The 12,860-nt window shown below is 38.4% G+C and overlaps 1 long non-coding RNA gene across 1 annotated transcript in view; it reads left to right on the top strand.

Annotated features, from left to right (window-relative positions):
* Positions 1 to 12,860, top strand: part of LOC108529517 (uncharacterized) — a 70,748-nt gene that overhangs the window by 37,697 nt on the left and 20,191 nt on the right. Inside the window, exon 2 of the long non-coding RNA XR_001885561.1 lies at positions 10,661 to 10,767. This is a non-coding gene — a long non-coding RNA (uncharacterized LOC108529517). The remainder of the gene's footprint in view (positions 1 to 10,660; positions 10,768 to 12,860) is intronic.

Genomic DNA, 12,860 nt, shown 5'->3' with positions numbered 1-12,860 from the left:
TAAACTTTTGATATTTATAATGAATATAATTAACTATAATATTCTGATATTCTAACATTTGTCAGACTTCTTTTGCTTAGTGATTCTATGGCATATTTCTTTATATTCTTTTATTTCCAATTTCTTTCTTTTTTTTTTTTTTGAGACAGAGTCTTGCTCTGTCACCCAGGCTAGAGTGCAGTGGTGCAATCTCGGCTCACTGCAAGCTCTGCCTCCCAGCTCATGCCATTCTCCTGCCTCAGCCTCCTGAGTAGCTGGGACTACAGGCATCTGCCACCACACCTGGCTAATTTTTGTATTTTTAGTAGAGACAGGGTTTCACCATGTTGACTAGGCTGGTCTCGAACACCTGATCTCAAGTGATCCACCTGCCTCGACCTCCCAAAGTGCTAGGATTACAGCCATGAGTCACTGTGCCCGGCCTTCTAATTTCTTAGTATCTTTATATTTAGAGTCTGCCTATTTTGAGTTACAAAGGTTTTTGTTTGTTCTTAATTTTTTATGCAGTATGTCAATTTCTGTTTTTAATTAGATAATTTTTTCCATTTATATATGTCACATCTTTGTTTTTTGATTGACTTAATTTTTAGTACAATGTGATAGTAACAGGAAAATGTTGAGATACCACATAGGGTTTCCATGTACCTCACATCTAGTTTCCCATATTATTAACATCATACATTGTATGGTAATTTGTTACAATTAATAAACAAATACTGATACATCATTATAAACTAAATGTTACGTTCAAATTTCCTTAGCTTTTAACTAATGTATTTTCCTGTCAGAGAATCCCATGTTAAATTTACTTATTATACTTCTTTAGCCTTCTCTTGGAGGTTGCAACTTAGTCTTTGTGAAGTCTGCTTCATTGTGCTAGATTCAGTCATTTGGAATTCCAGCTAAAAGGCATTTAAAAAAAAAAACTCAAGATGTATTCCAGGACTCTCTTAGAGCCCCATCAGAATTCTGGAAGCTAGTCTCTTCTTGTGAGCCTGTCAGCTGCTCTTGAGACATAAAAACATCAATTGAGGTAAAAAGTGGTGCCAAATATTGTAGTCACCTCTGTCAACTCTGGGCCTCCAAGTACTTGCTGCTTTAATAGCTCTCTGTTATTTTTGGTAGATTTTCTTTAAAAAATATGTTTTTCAGCATAGTTTTGCACTGAGAATTTTATCTCAAAAACTATTCTACTTTGACCGTAATGGGTAAAGGCAATTAAAAAGCTTTTGCTCTATATTTCAAACTAGCTTTCCAGAAATGTACCAATTTGCATTCTTGCCAATTTACAGCGGTAACTATGTCTTCAAACACCACAGCAATATCTATAACTAGTAATGCTGAAGCTTAAGAAAATGAAAAAGATTGGGATTCATTTCTTTATTAGTTTAACCAACATGTATTATTGAGCTCTTACTATATAGCCGACTTTGTCTCTTTCCTCTTACTTTCAAGAGGCTTCTAGACCCATTCTCCTCTCCAGAAATATACAAGCTGCTAGTAAGACATTATTTCAGAAAAAAAAGACATGTTTATCATATTTCCTTAAAAGAATGTCCGCCTATCTACATTACATTCACAAAACTAACAAGTCACCCTGGGTTCCGTACTTGAATGAATATTATTTCCCCCAAGTCCAATGGACTTCCTACTTGCTTCACTAAAGCCAGGCGATGTACTGGCAACTTTAATCTTTAGTTGAAATCTTTTCCTACTAAGCCCCAAAAAGAACAAAAAACAAACCAAACCAACAACAACAAACAGGCAAGTATGTAAGAGAAGGGGGTCTATTTGAAATCCCCTGTATGTTTTAAATTACTCTAAGTTTGGTGGTCAATGTGACTTTTTTTTTTGGAGGGTGGTAATGGACACAAATTTAACCACTTTTATTAAACAAGGGTATATCAATACATAGGCTATTATGTCTTAATATCTTCTTATCTCCATGTAACCCATAAATCATTTATTATGCATCTTTTAATGTAATATATAGTAATTTAAAATTATTGACAAATTGGTGTGTTAGATGATGTTCTAAGAGCTTTTATTAATAGCAGCAATTGAAACAATTATAATTAAAATAAAAAATATTAACATTCACTGTGTATTTCTTGTATGCCACATGCAAGGCTCACATAAGCATAATCATGGTCAAATCCTCACATCTGCCATGAGTTAGCTGTTCCCCCCCACACCTTTTTTTTTTTTAACTGATAAGGCAACTGTTACTTAGAGGAACTTTGGATACCAATTGAAGCACCAATATAATTTAAAGTCTGATTGATAGAAATGCAAATATCAAGATATAACTAATTTAATTAAACAATAAATAAAACTATGTGTTTATTACATGGTAAAATTTATGAGGCATTCTTGCCTTAGAAACTTGGTTTTAATTAGGCAGAGCTAAATAAATGAGTAGTTCTCAATGATAGAAGCGGTTTGTTCTTCTCAGTGTGTTGTAGGCAAGAAATTTAATCTTATTTTTTTCCTTTAGTGAATGTTTCTCTCTGCATAGGCAGGCCCCATTTATCTTTTTTTTTTTTTTTAACTGAAGTATGCCAACTGGCATGTGGAAAGATCTTTATATATAAATCATTTATGTTTTATGATTCATTTTTCCTTGGTAACTGGGGTTACTACCCGATAATTTCATTAAATTATGATTCACTGAGAATGAATTAAAATATACATGAGGTAAAATATAGTTCTTGCTTTTGAGAAATTTTTTTAACAAAATCATATTTTGTTTCTTAAAAATATATTTTGAAACAATTATTAAATAGTCAACTAGGAAATAGCAATTATGTCCCCTTTCTAGATGAGAAAACTAAGGCACACTGGGGTTAGGTAAATTGCCAACTTACTAAATGCAAAGACTTCAAGAAAAGTCTATCCAAAATAGAATGGTTTTGTTAAATTTTATGTGCCATGTGTGAATTTATGGGAAAGAATAAAAGAGTGAAGAAAAGTTTCATTTTATGTGACTTCATAAGAATTTGCATATCGTGATTTTGAGCTTTTATTTTGAAGCTATTAGCAAAAACTATACTGACAAAAAGCACTTGAAATACATCTTCTTCTGCTCAATTTCAATCCCAGGTATTATCACTTGGTGGTAACTCCTTTGAGGGCAGTTTATTGTTTGCACTCTTTGATTCAACAACAGTATTTATTTTGGCTACCCAGCTTTTATGAAATATAGAAATATTTCCATTACTCTTTATCATATTTGAATTAACCATGTAGGATTCCTGATAGCAAGCACTTACAATACTTGGTTTTTGTTTATAAATTGTTTTTTTTTTTGGTTGTTTGTTTATAAATTGGTTTTCTTTGATTGTATCATTTGTGTTCATATACATAAAATGCAACGTATTTTACTTCTCAAAATTACAACCCTTTCCAGTCAACCAAAGCATCCCTGGCAGAGGGCCGGGATGATCTGCCACCCCACATCTCCAATTCTGTCGTGTCTCCTGCCCTACCTCTTTAATGGCTTTCCTCCAACTAGATATGATTGAAACTCATTTTCCTGGCGTATCTTCTGCCTTCTGTCTCCAACTCCATATTATGTTACTTTCTTCCTCAAAACTCATGCTTAGCAAAGCTGGATAACCAGTAGTTTCCAGAATATGTCTTTCTCTCTTGTTCCTCTTGTATGTGCAGATGCTTCTCTCTTGGTAATGTCAGTTCCCATCTTTCTTTCATTGGCCTTCATCCAGAACTGCACTAGATCATATCTACTTAGCTATTACAATGCTTTGAAACTTTCGTTTCCCTTAGATTGTAAACTTCTGTTCATTTATTCAACAATAATCCATCAGTCACTGAATGTCAAATACTATGCTTAGGTATGGAGAGACCTGGGGTTTAAGATTAAAATGATGAATTACAGATATCGTTCCTGCTGTAAAGGAGACTTCAGTCTCATGGGGAAACAAATTATCAATGTTGTAAGTGTGGTGATACAGGTGTCTCTTGCTTCAAGTTGATAATATTTTATATTAAATTGTCCTTGTTTAAATATTGGTATAGTTTCTGTCTCCTTTCAGATTTTGTCATGGTTTCTGTCTCCTTATTAGACCCTGCCCAGTGTAATAGGGAAGCACAGGGGCTTTGGAAGCACATGTAGGACCTTCGATATAATGCCTAATACAGAATGAGATTCAGGAAAGTTTCCTAGTGGAGACATCCCATGACCAGTGGAAACCATGACGCTTGGTGGCGTTCATGAATCCCTCTTTCAGTGAATAAATGAATAAGAAAAATATTTTTATTAGTAGTATTTATTTATTTATTGTGAGACCAAGTCTCTCTCTGTTGCCCAGGCTGGAGTGCAGTGGCGCGATCTCGGCTCACTGCAAGCTCCGTCTCCCGGGTTCATGCCATTCTCCTGCCTCAGCCTCCCGAGGAGCTGGGACTACAGGCGCCCGCCACTACGCCCAGCTAATTTTTTTTTTTTTTAGTACAGACAGGATTTCACCGCATTAGCCAGGAGGGTCTCTATCTCCTGACCTCGTGATCCTCCTGCCTAGGCCTCCCAAAGTGCTGGGATTACAGGCATGAGCCACGGCATCCAGCCTATTATTTCTCTACATACAAAAATCCTATAAAATAGGTAGAGAAGCATCATTATTACAATTTAACAAATAAGGATATGGAAGCCAAATCAATCAGATCAGTTTACCAAGGTCATTTGATAATTATATGGCAATATTTGGACCACGGCATATTTTTCTTTATGCCTAAGCAAGGGCTCTTTCCAATTTTTCAAGAATGTTACAACCTGTATATATACGTTGCGGGTGCTGAATGGTGATATGATTTTTTACCTTTCAGTTTTAAGAAAATGTGGAAAAACATTTTGACTCTTTAAGAATCTAGTCTAAGGTGTTCCTTTCATTTAACAGCAGTGAGGATGTACCCAAGGGCAATGTACCAGAGCTGGTTTCTCTGCCCTCAGATCGAATTTTACCCCACTGCTTCTCTGCTTCACATGGGAGGGGATTCTGACCACTGCAGGCTGGATTCTTCTGTCTCCCATGCCAGCTGTCTTCCAGATGGGTTTATCTAATGGGAGGCATTGGTGTAGATTACTAATTGAAAGAGAGGAGTCAGGACACCTCTCACCATTTCTGTCTATCTCAAGCAGCATCTCTGCTAGCAACTGATCCTCTCTGTGACTACAGTTTCTGCCAAACAGGCTTGCCAGGGTCCCAGGGTCTGCCCGGGGACCCCATATGGACCCTGGACACTGGGGATACTGCTGCTTCCATTTGTCCCTCTTTCCTCTAGGGCTCCATGGCTGCTTGCCACTGCTTATCTCTGGGTTAATTCACCATGAGTTTCCGCATTCCCTGTGTAACCTAAATCCTCTCTATTGAAAAGAGTGATGATGCCTGTTTTCCTCGTAGGACTCTTGACTGATGCAAACAGACTGGGGCTACCAAATACCCTTTAAAGCTGGGTCAGATATTCAAATGTATTCTTAAGTTGGCAAGTAATAAATGAGCAAAGTTAGCAGGTATAGAACTATAGACCTCTAATAGAGAAAGACAGCAGAGTGAGTGTAGTGACGAATGACACCTGTTGTTCATCCCTGGGGTTGGAAGACAACAGGGAAGAGAAGAGAAGGGAGAGCTGCAGTGTGCTCAGGCCTCATCAACCCCCCTCTGCTTAAAAAGGGCACCATTCTCACCTGCATCCACATCGCGGGCCACTGTTACAAATACAGAATTTAGGGCTCAACCCCAGAAACACTAAATGTGAATCTGCATTTAGACAAGTTTCCAAGGCACCTGACAGGCACTTGACACTTGGAGTAAGTGCTAGTCTCAAGGATTCCTTGCTAGAGGTGTGTCTCAGCCCCAGCTCATTGCTGCTGTGTAGGAAAATGCTCCCTACATAATCAAATATTTCACTTTTTCAGGAGAATTTGGAAGTCAACAGAAAACCATTTATGCCATCCCTTGGTTTTCAAATATTGGAGTTATTTTTGAAGGGTATGTATGCCAAATAGAATCCATATCTGTGCCTCATAGGACCAGCAAGTCCAGTTGTCTACGTGTGCTTAAAGAAAGAAGGCGTGGAACATGCTCCAGTGCAACACTGGCATGTCTTATCTTACTGAAACTTACCTCTGCCTCACTTGGTTTCCTCCTTTTATGGATAGGGAAACTGTGGCTCACAAAATAGAAGCAGTAGCTCAAAGACACACAGCTGGTAAGAGACCAGAGACTTCATCAAACTCCACATCCCCCTGTACCCCAATGTCTCCCCATCCCACATAGATTTGCTTTTGGATTTTACGGGTCAGTGCCCAGGGCACTTGGGATCTATTCCAGGTGCTAAAGGCCTGGGATTTCCTCTGCTTTATCTCCAACAAATAGAGCAATGGTTAAGTGTGGAAATTTCCTCTCTGTTCACAAAGTAGACGTTTAATTACCAGGAGCTTCTGTGTTCCCACAGCAGGATGCATAAAATGAAGGAAAGCGTAATTGTGGCAGTGCGTCTGGTTCGGAAATTAAAACTCCAGCTAGGAAGGGCGTGCAGGGAGCCAGATGGTGTGGAGCATAAGGTGGCATGCCGTCAGCCATTTCCCACTCGGGCGGATCTCATTGGGAGCTGATTTGTTCCAGGTTGGGCTGCCCCTGGGCCAGGCCTCCAGCTCTCTGTCTGGGGATTGTCTGTGGGTGTTTTAACAAACATGCCTCCTCTAACTGATTTCTTCCAGAGAGGCACAGACATTTTGTCAGCGGTTAGAGAGCAAAATAGCCAAATCTTCAGCAACTCCTGGAAAGTCTACAGACAGAGAAGTTCTGGAAAACAATAATTCTGGGTTTTTTAACCTACCTGATGTGACATATGTAAGAATCCAGCTGGTCCCTGGAAAAATGCTCAGAGTAAAGAGAGTGATCTGCCATGTGCCTTTTGCTTGTGACTTCGGAGTCTGCGACATGCTTTTCTATACCAGATTCTTTACTCTTAACCCCTCTGGACGTTACACAAAATCTTGAAACAGTGGAAAAGAGGAGTATTATGGCACATGGGCAGAGAAGTGCACCTCACCAAGCAATTTCCAACTGCAACTTGCCTCCAAGAACATTTGCCACACTTCCTTAGTACAGAACAATAGTTTTGTGTATAACTCAGAGATGTTACCGCTCCAAAGCTGGCTTCATCTTCCAATTTCTTTTTCCACCATTATTTATTTATGTATTCATTTTTTTCTTTCAACAAGTATATTTTTTTCTTTTTTGAACTTCTATTTTAGAATCAGGGGGTACATGTGAAGGTTCGTTACAAAAGGTACATTGCATGATGTTGACGTTTGCAGTTGGAGTACAAATGAATCCATCAGCAAGGTAGTGAGCATAGTACCAAATAGGGAGGTTTTTTTCAACCCTTACTCTCCTCTCTCCCTCTCCACTCTAGGAGTCCCCAGTTTCTATTATTTCCATTTTTATGAGCATATGTACCCAATATTTATCTTCCACTTATAAGTGAGAACATGCAGTATTTGGTTTTCTGTTTTGGCATTAGTTCATTTAGGATAACGGTTTCCAACTGCATCCATGTTGCTGCAAAGGACATGACTTTATTCTTTTTTATGGCTGTGTAGTATTCCGTAGTGTATATGTATCATATTTCCCTAATTCAGCCCATCATTGATGAGAACTTAGGCTGATTCAATATCTTTGGTATTATGAAGAGGACTCCAGTGAATGTGTGAATGAATATGTCTTTTTGGTAGAATGGTTTATATACCTTTGGGTATATTCTCAGGAGTGAGATTGCTGGGTCAAATGTTGAATGATAGTTTAACTCTTAGTTCTCTGAGAAATCTACAAACTGCTCTCCACAGGGGCTTAACTAATTTACACTCCCATCAACAGTAGTATAAGCATTCTCTTCTCTCCACAGCCTTGCCAACATCTGTTTTTTTTTTTTTTTTGACTTTTTAACAAAAGCCATTTTGACTGGTGTATGATGGCCTCTCCTTATTGTTTTGATTTGTATTTCTCTGATGATTAGTGATGTGGAGAATTTTAAAAATAAGTTTGTTGGCCTCTTGTGTGTCTTCTTTTGAGAAATATCTGTACATGTGTTTTGGTTACTTTTTTCTTTTCTTTTTCTTTTATTATTATTTTTTCTTTTTTGAGACAAGGCCTGGCTCTATATCCCAGGCTGGAGTACAGTGGCACAATCTAGGCTCACTGCAACCTCAGCCTCCCCCAGTCAAGCCATCCTCCCAACTCAGCCTCCTGAGTAGCTGAGACTACAGGTGTGTACCATCACACCCTGCTAACTTTTTTCGATATTTTTGTAGAGACAGGGTTTCACCATGCTGCCCAGGCTGGTCGCCAACTCATGAGATCAAGTGATCTGCCTGCCTCGGCAGAATTACACTTTGCCCACTTTTAAATGGGGTTGTCTTTTGCTTATTGAGTCGTTTAAGTTCCGTATGGGTCCTAGATGTTAGATTTTTGTCAGATGGTGCATAGTTTGCAAATATTTTCTCCCATTCTGTAGGTTGCCTGTTTGCTCTGTTGATAGTTCTCTTCCTGTGCACAAGCTATTTCATTTCATTAGGTCACATTTGTCAACTTTTGTTTTTCCTACAATTACTTTTGAGGACTTAGCCATAAATTTTTGCCAAGGCCGGTCTCAAGAAGGGTATTTCCTAGGCTTTCTTCTAGGATGCTTAGAATTTGAGGTCTTACGTTTAAGTCTTTAATCATCTTGGGTTAATTTTTGCATATGGTGACAGGTAGAGGTCCAGATTCATTCCTCTATGTATGGACAGCCAGTTGTCCCAGCACCATTTAGTCAACAGAGACTCCTTTCCCCATTGCTTATGTTTGTTGACTTTGTTGAAGATAAGATGGTTGTAGCTGTAAGGGTTTATTTCTAGGTTCTCTATTCTGTTCCACTGGTCTATGTGTCTGTTTCTGTACCAGTATCATGCTGTTTTAATGACTGCAGCCTTCTAGCATAAATCGGGTAATGTAATGCCTCTGGTTTTATTCTTTTTGCTTACAATTGTCTTGGGTATTTGGGCTCTTTTTTGTTTCCATATGAATTTTAGAAATTTTTTTTCTAATTCTGTGAAAAATGACATTGGTAGTTTGATAGGAATAACCTTGAATCTGTACATTGCTTTGGGCAGTACAGCCATTTTAAAGATGTGGATTCTTCCAATTCATGAGTATAGGGTGCTTTTTCTTTTATTTGTGTCATACCTAATTACTTTCAGCAATGTTTTGTAATTCTCCTTGCAGAGACATCTTGCCTCATTGGTTAGCTGTATTCCTAAATATTCTTTTCTTTTTGTGGCAATTGTAAACGAGATTGCGTTCTTGATTTTGCCTCTCAGCTTGAATATTGCTGGTGTATGGAAATTCTACTGGTTTTTGTACATTGATTTTGTATCCTAACAGTTTACTGAAGTCATTTATCAGATCTAGGAGTCTTTTGGTGGAATCTTCAGGGTTTTCTAGATATAGAGTCATATCATCAGTGAAGACAGTAAGCTTGAGTTTTTCTTTTCCTATTTGGGTGCCTTTTATTTCTTTCTCTTGCCTGATTTCTCTGGCTAGGACTTTCAGTACTATGTTCAGAATAAGAGGGCATCCCTGTCTTCAACAAGTGTGTATGGAGCAACTATTGTTTGCCAGTCACTATTCTGAACGCTGGAAATAGAGTAGTGAATAAGATGGATAATAAACATGTAAAGATATCAGTTAATTTTGGAAAATGAAAAATTTAGGGCAGACATGTATGAATGCACACACACATACATAAACACACACATACTCTCTTTTTAGAATCCTGAGATAGAGACTAGATTCCTTTATTTAATCCTTAGTTATCTAATCCCTTATCTAATCCAGAATTCCTTATTCTAAGGAATCCTGGAATAACGAGAAACATGGGGTAGAGAACATACCTTTAGTTAGGGTGACCAAGTGAGACCTCTCTGAGGAGGGGACAGTTGAGTTGAAGTCTCAATAATGAAAAATCCAGATATACAAAAAATAAAGCTCTGGAGGCAGAGAAATATCTCATTTCTGATAAGAATCCAGATGTGGGAATGACCTTGTGTGTTCAGAAGTAGAGGAAGCTTGCTGAGGAATGGAGGAGAAAAATAGGAGGCAAATTTGGAGAGGCTAGCAGGGGCTGTATCCTGTAGGACTGTGTAGACCAAGGTGAGGATTTTCATCTAATCGTAGTGAAAATGCATTCAAAGATATTAATACATAATCTAATTTGTGCTTTAAAAAATATCACTGTTGACTGGAGGATGAACCATAAGGCAGACAGGAATGGAGTCAGAAATAGCAGTTGGGAGGCTGCCTCAGAAGTTTAGATGGGAAGTGCTGATGGCCTGACTGGGATAAGAGATGTAAGAGTGGTGCAAAACATTTGGGATATATTCTGGAGGAAGCTCCACTCAGGTCAAACCCCACTTCACCTATGCCAACCTTCTTTATTAATTTTGCTAAAATTCCAGCAGGTACTGAATAATGTGAGACTCTCCTATACAGAGTGTAGAGCACAATGATTCAAACAAATTGGCAAAGGAAAATATTTTGTATGTTAACATTGACTGTTCAAGCCTCAATCTGCATTCTGAAAACATGCATTTATTTATTAGCCATTGTGTGCTGGGAGGAGAGCAGAGGATCCAGGGAGCAGACTGCAGGGAGTTTGGCTGAAGCAAGATGACCCCAATGCTGGAGAAGAGCCCTCAAGATGGAACAGGTGAGCTCATGTCAAATAGGGGAAGAAAGAGGCAATCTGCATGGTATCAGAGCAGAAAACTAGGACTATATTAGTTTCCTGGGGTCTCTGTAAAAAGTACCACAGACAGAATGGCTCTCAGAAACAGAAATTTGTGGTCTCACAGTTTTTGAGACTAGAAATATAAGATCAATGTTTTAGTCAATGTGTGTTGGAGGGGTGGTCCCTTTGAGGATTGTGGAGGAATAATCTGTTCTAAGCCTCTTTCTTATTTTCTAGAGATTTGCTGACAATTTTTTGGACTCTTTGGCTTGTAGAAGCATTATCTCAATTTCTGCCTTCATTCATGTTCACACAACATTCTCTCTGTGTTTTTCTGTCTCCAAATTTCCGTTTTCAAAAATGAGTCATATTGGATTATGGTCTGCCCTAAATACCTTGCCTCAACTTGAGTTTATCTATTAAGGCTAGTTCCAAGTGAGTTTCCATTTTGAGGTGCTGGGGATTGGAAGTTCCATATACCATTCTTTGGGGAGCAGTACTCAATGCGTAACAAGGATTAATTGGTGATAGGTAATGGGATGTTCATTGTGTTTCAATCCAAGGATGAATTGTTAGACAGTCAGAATTTTGCAGCCATGGTGAAAGTCGACTTTTGTCGATAGTGAGTTCCCAGTGCCTGGAGGTTTTCAAGAAGAGTCTGAAGAACACTCAGCCAAGGATGTTGTGAGCGAGAATTTCTACATTGCCTGAAATGATGGGTTGACATAACCTCTATGCCTTTGGATGGAGGCTTTTTTTTTAATCACAAAAATCTCATAAAGTTAAAACATGGATGAACCTTGAAGATATCATGCAAAATGAAAGAAGCCAGATGGTTCAGTTTATACAAAACTTCTGAAATGGGCAAATCCATGGAGACTAAAAGTAGATTAGTGGTTGCCAGAGACTGGGAGACAGGGAGATGGAAAGTGATTGCTAATAGGTACAGGGATTGTTTTTGGCATGCGGAAATATTCTGGAATTAGATAGTGATGATGGTTGCACAACTCTGTCACTACACAAGAAAGCAACACTGATTTACATACTTTAAAATGTTGAATTTTAAGGTATGTGATTATATCTCAATTTTTTTAAAAAAAGAAATGTTTTATGAAATGGGCATTATTGTCCCTACTTTATCGATGACAACACTTGGATGTAATGAGATTTAAAATTTAGCCATGCTCAGATGGCAAATTACAGAGCAAGAATTTATGTTTATTTTTTTCTACTTTCAAAAAAACATGTTTCCTACTGATATGGTTTGGCTCTGTGTCCCCACCCAAATCTCATCTCAAATTGTAATCCCAATAATCCCCATGTGTCTAGGGAGGGACTTGGTCCGGGGCGCTTGGATCATGGGGTGGGGTGGTTTCCCCATGCTGTTCTCATGATAGTGAGTTAGTTCTCATGAGAGCTGATGCTTTAAAAGTGGCTGGCAGTTTTCCCTGTCCTCTTTCTTTTTTCTGACACCTTGTGAAGAAAGTACTTGCTTTTCCTTCACCTTCCATCATGATTGTAAGTTTCCTGAGGCTTCCCCAGCCATGTGGAACTGCGAGTCAGCTAAATCTCTTTCCTTTATAAATTACCCAGTCTTGGGTATTTCTTTATGGCAGTGTGAATTTGGACTAATACACCTACAAACTGCCTGTCTGGCATTTGATCTCTTATTAGGAAATACCTGCTGCTGAGGACATCCCATAATCTAGCCTGTCCGTTTATTTCATCTAAACCTAGGATTGCAATATTGGCATAAATTTTGCTTTCTTTCATGGTTAGAGAGAAGCAGGGAGAATTTTATTTTCTTTAATCTAGTTTTTTGATTATCTACTAAAGAAGAAGGACTAGTCCCAGTATGGCAATTCCTCAAGGATCTAGAACTAGATGTACCATATGACCCAGCCATCCCACTACTGGGTATATACCCAAAGGATTATAAATTATTCTACTACAAAGACACATGCACACGTATGTTTATTGCAGCACTATTCACAATAGCAAAGACTTGGAATCAACCCAAATGTCCATCTGTGACAGACTGGATTAAGAAAATGTGGCACATATACACCACA

Source organism: Rhinopithecus bieti, unplaced genomic scaffold (genome assembly GCF_001698545.2).
Source record: "Rhinopithecus bieti isolate Rb0 unplaced genomic scaffold, ASM169854v2 scaffold_865, whole genome shotgun sequence".
Taxonomy (NCBI): Eukaryota; Metazoa; Chordata; class Mammalia; order Primates; family Cercopithecidae; genus Rhinopithecus; species Rhinopithecus bieti.
The sequence above is the reverse complement of the archived record's forward strand: the minus strand, read 5'-3'. Positions and strand labels throughout refer to the sequence as shown.